Source organism: Rutidosis leptorrhynchoides, chromosome 1 (assembly GCF_046630445.1).
Source record: "Rutidosis leptorrhynchoides isolate AG116_Rl617_1_P2 chromosome 1, CSIRO_AGI_Rlap_v1, whole genome shotgun sequence".
Classification (NCBI taxonomy): Eukaryota; Viridiplantae; Streptophyta; class Magnoliopsida; order Asterales; family Asteraceae; genus Rutidosis; species Rutidosis leptorrhynchoides.
In genome coordinates, this window is record NC_092333.1 from 570,945,943 (window position 1) to 570,954,546 (window position 8,604).

An 8,604-nucleotide genomic window follows, 5' to 3' on the forward strand; every position below is an offset into this window, starting at 1 on the left:
ACAATAATATTGAAGTTTTGAAATTACCAATAATATCAGGAGTAATATGTAGAGACCCGTCCTAATCCATCCGGACGAGGTCCATATCGATTGTAAACGATTCACAACAGTTGATTACATCGCGAGGTACTTGACCTCTATATGATACATTTTACAAACATTGCATTCGTTTTTGAAAAGACAATCTTTCATTACATCGAAAGTTGACGGCATGCATACCATTTTATAATATATCTAACTATAATTGACTTAATAATAATCTTGATGAACTCAACGACTCGAATGCAACGTCTTTTGAAATATGTCATGAATGACTCCAAGTAATGTCTCTAATATGAGCTAATGCACAGCGAAAGATTTCTTTCATACCTGAGAATAAACATGCTTTCAAGTGTCAACCAAAAGGTTGGTGAGTTCATAGGTTTATCATAAATAATCATTTCATAATTTTAATAGACCACAAGATTTCATATTTCCATTTCTCATAAACATACGTCCCATGCATAGAGACAAAAATATCATTCATATGGATTGAACACCTGGTAACCGACATTCACAATATGCATATAAGAATATCCCCATCATTCCGGGATCCTCCTTCGGACATGATATAAATTTTGAAGTACTAAAGCATCCGGTACTTTGGATGGGGCTTGTTGGGGCTGATAGATCTATTTTTAGAATTCACGTCAATTAGGGTCTCTGTTCCCTAATTCTTAGATTACCAGACTAAAAAGGGGCATATTCGATTCGATAATCCAACCATAGAATGTAGTTTCGATTACTTGTGTCCATTTCGTAATAAAAGCAGTGCATGTATTCTCAGTCCCAAAAATATATATTGCAAAAGCATTTAAAAAGGGAGCAAATGAAACTCACGCATATAAATATTGTTAAACAGTTATTAAAACAGTGCATGTATTCTCAGCCCAAAAATATAAAGGGTAAAAAGGCAAATGAAACTCACCTAATGCATTTTGTAGTAAAAATACATATGACAAAACTGAATAATGCAGGGTTGGCCTTGGATTCACGAACCTATATCAATTATATATATTAACACATATGATTGTAATCGAACAAATTTATATCTAATTAGTGATATAATTATTATCTTAATAAGTTATGTGTTTCATTAATAACTTAATATTTATTTTATATTCTTTATATAAAGAAAATATTTAATATAGTTTTATTAAGTATATTTTTATATGATTATCTCTTATTGACATTATATTAATAATATTAATAGTAATATTGATAGTAATAATAATATAGTTGTAATAATAATGATACTAGTAGCTACTATTGTTAGTAAAGATAATGTTAATATTGCATAAAAATCTTGATAATAATAATAATACCTAATGCTAATAATGATTAATAATAATACTAATTATGATAATAATAATAATTATGATTCTAAAAATTATAATACTTATAATGATATTAATATTAGTAGTAATGTTGATAATAAAAATACTTTTGTTAATAATAATAATTTTAAAAACGAATATTTTGGTAATAATACTAATACTGGTATTAATAATAATAATAGTAATGATAATCATAATACTCATTTTAATGATAATAATAATAATAATAAGTATAATATTTATGTTAGTATAGTAATAATAATAATAATAATAATAATAATAATAATAATAATAACAACAACAACAACAACAATAATAATGATAATAATAATAATAATAATAATAATAATAATAATAATAATAATAATAATAATAATAATAATAATAATAATAATAATAATAAGAATGAAATAAATGGATAACTACCTCAATAAAATGAAATGGCTGAAAAAAAACGTGCTTCAAGTCAGACTCGAACATACGACCCCTTGATATCCCACAAACATACACAGCCATCGAACCAAATCAGTTTTTCTGAATTTAAACCCCTCTAAATATTTATAACCCGTTTATCTACCTGTCCCCTTCTTCTTCTTTGCAACCCAATCGACTAGAATCATAATTATACTAATAATGAATTTACAATTTGGTTTAAGGATTTCAAACGAATTATAGGCTATCTGTTGTGATGTTTTTTTTAGTTTAACAAATAAAAAAATATAAATAAAAGAAACTGAAGCTGTAGTTTATAAAAAAATATAAACTCAATATCTAATTTCGAATTTACGAGTGTTTTAGCTAACACATATAACATGAATTGTGTTTCTGAAGGTTCAATAAAACTTTTAGAATTCTTAATTTCAACATAAACGATACCTAAAACTCGAATTTGATACTAGAACACTCGTTGACTTTTAATTCAAAAACTTTGACTTGTAAAATTCGAAATCGATAGGGTTAATTGGAATTTGATACTTTACAGAAAGATTGAATGAACGATTTCTAACACGACTGCAATTCCAGTTTTTGTAAATTGGTTCAATTTCAAATTTTGGCTAAAAAGGTTTAAGAACAGAGTTACCTGCTTTGCTTCTTCATTTTTCTGATGAGTTAATTCGTTTTTAATTGATATTATAATTGATAATTGATAATGGGGAAGGTTGGAGGATTTGTTTTTCAGTCTGAGTAGATCGATATCTATATAAACAAAATGGGCAGACCAGTTTATTCGTAGAGGTAGTAAACAAAGGGAAAAGAAAAAAAATAAAAGAGATGGCGACGGGTAACAGATTCGATTGTTTATGTACGTGAATTGATTTGGACTACAATGATTTAGAGACATGAAGATCAATTAGAAAATAAAGGGAAAGCTAAGTTTAACAGACTCACGTAATATATATCTGCTTTTGAATTTTATATACTCTATTAATAATTAATAATTATAATTATAGTAATAATAATTCAAATACTAATATTAATAATAGTAATATTAATAATAATAAATAATAATACCGATTTCCTTATGTATATATAGAATAGAGATAAGAAACAAATATATAAATCATAATAATTATAATATTAATAATAATAATAATAATAATTATAATAATTATTAAAAATGTAATATGTGACTTGCAAAGAAAAAGTAGGAAGCATAGTTAGCCGCCGACACTATTAAAATATTAGGGACTGGTATTTCGTACCCCGTTGTTAATCAGTTGTGGATAAAAGTCTTTGGAAAAATCCCAAATTTTTAGATTAAATATATTTAATTATTTCACTCATTAGCTGTATGAAACCTGATCAAAAAGGTTCTATAATTACTTATTTTCTGTTCCAATTATTATGTAAGGAGTACAAAAACTTAGATTGAAAAGGTAAAAAAACATTTATCAAAACTATTATCTTTTTAATCAAATTATGTACCAATTTTTATTTTAAAACTTCATATATATATATATATATATATATATATATATATATATATATATATATATATATATATATATATATATATATATATATATATATATTAGACCTATTTTAAAAATAATTAAACGTCAACTGAAAGTTAAAGACATTTATAATTTAAGTTCAAAATTAATTATATTTAATATACACTATGTATATATATAAACAGTTTTAAATAATAAAATTTACTACGCAAATAAATATATATTAAATAATTAGATTAAATATAACAATATGTATATATACAAGTAATATACATATATTATATATAAAATAATAGTTTTTATTAAAATGTATTTTATTTTACATATTTATTTATAATAATAAATATATTTAATAGTTTATTAATGTTCATGTTATTATATATATATACATATATTTATATATGCACCTATTTACATATATCCATATATTTACAAGCAATGGTCCGTGAATCATCGGGAACAGTCAAAAGGTAATTGATTATATAAACACAACATTACAGACTTTGCTTATCGTGTCGAATTTAAGTTTAAAATTTGGTCGAAAATTCCCGGGTCACTACAGTACCTACCCGTTAAAGAAATTTCGTCCCGAAATTTGAGTGAGGTCATCATGACTATCTATAAAAATGTTTTCATGATGAATATGAGTTGATAAATAGAGTTTTATCATCATTGAGTAATATGGATAAAACAATTTGATTATTCGAAGAGCACGAGTGAAGCTATTCACAAAAGAATGAAATAAGAAACAAAGATTTGTTTTTAACTTTTGACGTAGTCAGGTTTGAATTCCGGAATTCAAGGGATTTAAAAGAAAATCTTGAAGATCTATAAGATCTGATTCTTCGGGATTTATGGAAATTAAGATCTCTTTAATTAAATACGGTGATCTGCCCCGATTACTACGTCTGATATTTCCTTTATAAATTTACCTTTTTCGTTCCATTTGTTTTCACCACTTCTATACTCAATTCCCAAATTCAAAAGATTTATGAAAATGCTTAACCCAGTTCTGATTCTTGTTCTTATTCTAACTATCGCAATGATCGTTCTTCTTTTCCAACTCCCACCTGAAGAATCTGTTTATTTCTATTATGCTCTAGGGATTATTGTATTTATAATTCTCCCATGTCTTTATATTGCTATACGCACTGATATCCATAGTTTGTAATTTCGGTGTTGTTGTTGGGCTTTATATTCTCCCTTATTTTTCGGAGTCCCCACTTTGGTCTTCTATAATCATTGTCATTCACAGTTAATGTTCTCTCTTATTTGCTGTGATTTATACTCCCATTTCTATATCGGAGCTTCATTCTTTGGTCTTCTTTTCGCAAATAACGGTCCAGAATTCATAGGTATGGAGTTTCGAATGAACGTGGCTAATGTTCTAAGAGAGAAATTGTAATAGCACGATCTTGATTGGTTAAATTACCAAAATTCAAGAGAAAAGATAGAACTAATAGGAAGATATGTTCTCAATATGTTTAGAGATTAGATAGAATGTAAGAGTCGTGTAACATGGCACATGATGACGTTATAATCTGTGAATCATCACGTTCTATTAAAAACTCAGCATGACTTACTGTAATATAATCACGTTGATCAAGTGTCATTATATTATACTAACTCATGCATCAGTTCCCAACATTACTTCAATAACATTCATATTTTAAGCTCGAAAGTTTACGGAATATAGAAACTAACAGTTTCTATATGATGTAACATTGATAGCACTAAGATATTAATGATTTCAGATAAGAATAGTTATGAAAATATCTTCAGAAATATGAAGGATATTTATAATGAAAGATATGATAATATCTTTGAATATCTAAGATCAGAGGATGATGGAGACTATTGTCCGCAAGGGTTTAGAGTAAGGAGCAAGATATTCGCTAAAGACTTCAGCAGACATTGAATCATTTAGATTCTTTGAAGTTAAACTTATTCTTTGTGATTTGTCTACGGCTTCTTTCATAGTTTCGCATAATCCACTTTTCGGTACTAAATTTTCTATTGAGTGCTTCCAATACTCCATTCTTTATCATCAAACTTTCGACGATTAAGGTCGTTTACGGTTGCCTACAGTTTCTGCTGCTTCATTCAGCTTTTTCAAAGTTCAATGTATTGATTTGTAGGTTGGGTGCTTTTCAAAATTTTAGAATTGAAGATCGTAATTCTAGGAGATAATTGTTATATGTATACATATAACTGTTGATGTAGACATGCTGCGAGATTTCAAAATACTGATTGCTAAACCCTGGTAATTGGTATGGCAATTTTCGTTACAAGATACGGATGAGTATATGATAGGGTTTCAATGAACATAATGATTCTTTGGAAGGTCAGAGATCAATGAAATTGCTGGTAAATTTACTGATAAGGTGGTGAAATATAAATGATTCTCCGGTAACGATGACGAAATAACTTATATAATCAAGATTATAATAAGGCTAATCCGAATAAAAGTCGAAGTTGATTTGCTGAAGCTGTGACAAAATTGGCTACTTTGAAGAGGGATTGTAAAGTTATTTTCGGTAATAACAATGCCAAAGGAGCTAGCACAGATACTTGTTAAACGTTTACTCAGGTCCCGAGAGTTTTCAAGTGCATAACTATATGCATCAATCTCTTGTTACGTAGATGAAGTACTGTTGGTTCATCCTCTCGATTGAGGTGTTTTCAAGAATTACGAAAGGTTTGAACACAGATTGTAATCGTTAAGATACAAATGAGGTTTAAGATGAAATCAAGTGGCAAACTTGAAGAAATGTTTAGTTTCATATGTTATAACCAATATTTTAATACATTTTAATTGTCCAATGTTATTAGTCCACAGTCGATAGTCCACAATTAACAGTCCAATAATTCATATATAGCTTAATATATAATATTCGAATTAATTAATACGTATCGTGACCCGTGTACATGTCTTAGACTCGATCACAACTCAAAGTATATATATTATTTGAGAATCAACCTCAACCCTGTATAGAGAACTCGATCATTACTGCATATAGAGTGTCTATGGTGATTCCAAATAATATATATAGATGCATCGATATGATATGTCAAAACCTTGTATACGTGTCCCGATATTTAAAGTGCGTAAAATAAATAACAGAAATTAAATGACGATAAATAAAATTGCGAGAATTAAAATTGCGATAAATAAAATGCGATAATTAAATTGCGATAAATAAATTGCGATAAATAAAAGGTAATACGGAATTAACAGTTAGCTAGGAACAGTTAGAGTGAATTCTTAACAAAATTTCTCATAGTTAATTTGTTTGTTTCTAACAAATTTTATTTTGTCCAATGTTTTCTTCATTATGCCACTTGTCGGATTCTGATAGGTCAAAATCTAAATATGAAATTGAATGAAAAAGGTTATTCTTTGGTGAACAGATACGTGCATCGGTGGATGTAAATAGGATAGTAAATGACTGTTGAATCAGATTTGATAGAATGTACAGTGTAACTTATTAATGTGAAACCTAAATATTCCTCGGGTATTACCTACCCGTTAAAATATTTTCACCATTAACAGTTTGTACAAAGGAATTTTTAATTACAATCTTTATGAAAACATATATACATATATATTTTATTCAGATGTAATCATGAATTTAATGAGTTAATATGATATTAAACTCATTTGATTTACTGTTAGAACAAGAATATATAATCTCTAAAACATTAGAGATTACATAATCGTCATGTCGTACGGGGATAAATGATGTAGAACATCATGTAGAACGATGATTATGCTTGAGGTACAGAATGAGATGTTGAGGCATGGATTGTTGATGTTACTGGTGTTGTTGTCGATGGTACTGTTGGTACCGGTGATGTTGCTGAAGCTGGTAAATTTTGCACCATATTCTCCAAATTTATTAATCGAGTGCGAAGCTCGTTGACTTCTTCCATTACTCCAAGATGATTGTCGGTCAGAACGAACGGATGAATAAGGTTTAGAATTTTAGATAGAATATAATCGTGACAAGATATTCGGGAAATGAGTGAGAAAATAGTAGCTCGAACAGGTTCGCCGGTAAGTGCTTCAGGTTCACCGCCAAGAGGTGAATTTGGTTGATGGAAAGGATCACCTTCTTTTTGTCTCCAATGATTAAGTAGGCTACGAACCCATCAGATGAATTGGTTGATTCATTCTGGTGACACTGCTTTTGAAGCTTAGGTGAAACTCCATATCGGAATAGCTGTCGGAATCCGAGGAATTTGAACTGGTTGAGGGATTCATCTCGTACGATCAGATGAAGGATTTTTCGATAAGAAATAGTTTATAGGATGTAGATTAGTACCCTGTAATACATAATTTACATATGCATATATTATACTAAAATCCCATAAGTTACGGAGAAATCTACGGAAGCTGTCAGGCAAAGGTAACAACAACAGATATGCTAAGATATGAATTTATCTATACACTGTCTATGCAATAGCGGCAGTAAGTCGTGTCTAGACTTTAAGAATGATAAGCAAGTAATTTTCGACACGAAATGATAAGCAAAACTTTTGACATGCAGACACGGTCGAAGTCCAGACTCACTAATGCATTTTAACAACTATCAGTTAGACACACTAATACAAGACCTGGTTCGCTAAGACCACCGCTCTGATACCAACTGTAGAGACCCGTCCTAATCCATCCGGACGAGGTCCATATCGATTGTAAATGATTCACAACAGTTGATTACATCGCGAGGTACTTGACCTCTATATGATACATTTTACAAACATTGCATTCGTTTTTGAAAAGACAATCTTTCATTACATCGAAAGTTGACGGCATGCATACCATTTTATAATATATCTAACTATAATTGACTTAATAATAATCTTGATGAACTCAACGACTCGAATGCAACGTCTTTTGAAATATGTCATGAATGACTCCAAGTAATATCTCTAAGATGAACAAAAGCACAGCGGAAGATTTCTTTCATACCTGAGAATAAACATGCTTTAAAGTGTCAACCAAAAGGTTGGTGAGTTCATTAGTTTAACATAAATAATCATTTCATAATTTTAATAGACCACAAGATTTCATATTTCCATTTCTCATAAACATACGTCCCATGCATAGAGACAAAAATATCATTCATATGGATTGAACACCTGGTAACCGACATTCACAATATGCATATAAGAATATCCCCATCATTCCGGGATCCTCCTTCGGACATGATATAAATTTCGAAGTACTAAAGCATCCGGTACTTTGGATGGGGCTTGTTGGGCCCGATAGA